The 2,420-nt window shown below is 45.5% G+C and overlaps 1 pseudogene; it reads right to left on the bottom strand.

Moving 5' to 3' along the window:
* Positions 1-313: 313 nt before the first annotated feature.
* On the bottom strand, positions 314-1,062 carry LOC102827200 (annotated as a pseudogene).
* Between the last annotated feature and the right edge of the window lie 1,358 nt (positions 1,063-2,420).

The raw sequence follows: 2,420 nt of genomic DNA, 5'->3' as shown, positions 1-2,420 counted from the left end.
AGTTTGTTAGACTGATAACCAAAAGGTTGGTGTTTCAAATCCACCAGCACCACAGACGATAGTCCTGGTGATCTACTTTTTGGCAAACCAGCCATTGAAAATCATAAGGAACATAGTTCTACTCTGACAGACATGGGGTTACATGAGTCAGTCACAACACATTGGCAACTAGTAACAATGAGGGAAGCTTTAAAAGGTTTGTGGGAAAATTCCTTTGTCTTTCTCTCCCCCCCCCCCATTTACAAAAGGTTATTGTTGTTTATTTAGATCCTGATTCAGTGTGACTTGAAAACATAAAGAAACCATTTCTTCTTCATTCTGAGCCCCAGGGTTGGGGCCCAGACTGACAGGCATGCTTCTTGGGACACATTCCCAGGTTTACAGGTTTCTCGTCAAGGGCATTCTGTAACTGTATAAGACCAGGTAGGTCACCATCAGCGTGTCACTGATACTGCTGTTGAGCATGGTCTCAAAGTCATCAGGAGCGATTTGGATAATTGGTTAACAAGCCTCATCAAGAAGCAGCCCACAGTATTATCAGCTGACACCTTTCCCAACAGAACATGCTCTGAGTACTGTAACACCATGCTGAGGGCATCCTGGATGTAGGCTGACATCTCTCCATCTCACTGCAAGTCACTGGAGAGCCCAACCATCTGGTTGGGGCTAAAACAGGTCTTCATAATTAGGTCAGCTCTGATGTGTTCAGTGTCATACCATGCATAGCTCACAGTCGGAGGTGTGAGCATCACCCCGTGCTCCTCCCAAGGGCACCCACTAAAGTGTGACATAGTCCACAGTGAGGTGAATAGGGTTGGGGACCTCCCGGCTGTAGGACTCAGGGATCAGCACTCGGTGCTGTGATGTCATGGCCTGTAGCTACCAGCCATGGAGGAGCTCATTTGCAGACACTTTCTTGGGCAATTCATACTAGCAAAGTCCATGTCAACGGCCACCTCATCTTCATTCATTGTGAGGCACTGGAAAGCAATTGGTAACTTCCACCAAGTGCTTATCGACAGTTTCAGCAGGGTACTGTTTCAGCTCTATTGTGTTGCCCATAGAGCTATCCACAATGGAGGCTAAATGACTCAGTGCAGCTGGACCCCATAGCTGCCAGGGAATAGGCCTAGGAGAGCCGGCCCAGGCTGCGGTGGTACCTGGGTCTGCGCGGGGGCTTGCACTGAGCCGGGCTCTGCTACAGTGTGGGTCAGAGGCTGAGACAGGAGCTGGGCCTGGGGCCGGAGTGGTGGAAGGAGCCCTGGGCTGTGGAGTAGGTGGGGCTATCTTGTCGAAAGAGAAAGAGCCTGTAGCTCCATTATCTTTTCATTCCATTTTTTCCAAGAACTTTTTGAAGCTCTTTCATATTTGTCAGGAAAAAGTAGAGGGGAAGAATGAGAACTGAGGAATCCAAAATAGAAGCATGCTTGTCACTTTGCACGATGCTACCAGAACATGTTTGCTTCCGCTCTGTGACAAATAAACCCCGTGCTGTTGATCCTGACTCTAGTCACCCTGTAGAACAGAGCAGAACTGCTGCCCCATAGAGTTCAGAGGCTGTCAGTCTTCATGGAAGCAGGCTGTCACAGATTTCTCCCGGAGATGGCTGGTGGGATCGAACTGCTGACCTTTTGATTAGCAGCCTAATGCTTAACCCACCACACCACTAGGGCTCCTCTGTGACAGATAATGTGTGAGCAACATTGCTTCCATGGATTCAAGCCCATGGCTGATCTCTGCCTGTGGTGAATCACCAAGTATTCCTCACACACCCAGATATTAAAAAATAAAATGCCCTATATTTGGTAGCTCAAATACTTTTGTCTCCTCACCATTTGTCATGAGAAACACAACTTTATGTGGATTTTTTGGAACCTTGGTGGCACAATGATTAAGTGTCCAGCTGCTAACGATAAGGCTTAATACACCAAAGGCTCCACAGGAAAACGATTCAACTGTCTTAAAGATTACAACTTAAGGAGCGCTATGGGGCAGTTCTACTCTGATTTACAAGGTCACTGTGGATCTAAATCAACTTGACAGCAATGGATTTGGTTTTGACTTTGGCATATGGAGTGTTTTAATTACTCTGTTAAAGGAACCTGGGTAAAGTTGGATTGTTTGTAAAATCAGAAGAATGACATGCCTAACAATCCTGTCATATAAAAATATGGTTTCATACAATTGTTAACTGTGCTGTCCTCAGATTTTTATAAATGTGTATCTTTTTCTTGAGCAGATTTAGGTATAGTAAATAAGCAAGTCCTCATAGGGAATTTCAGAATTCATCATATTGTTCATGCAGACCCTGTACACAGAAAAAGTGTCAGTCATTTGAACAGAACAAGGGGATACGGCATGGTTTAAAATCAGGAAAGGTATGCATCAGCGGTCTATCCTTTTACCATACTCATTCAATC

Source organism: Chrysochloris asiatica, unplaced genomic scaffold (assembly GCF_000296735.1).
Source record: "Chrysochloris asiatica unplaced genomic scaffold, ChrAsi1.0 scaffold00010, whole genome shotgun sequence".
In the NCBI taxonomy this organism is placed as follows: domain Eukaryota; kingdom Metazoa; phylum Chordata; class Mammalia; order Afrosoricida; family Chrysochloridae; genus Chrysochloris; species Chrysochloris asiatica.
This window is presented reverse-complemented; position numbering and strand designations above follow the sequence as displayed.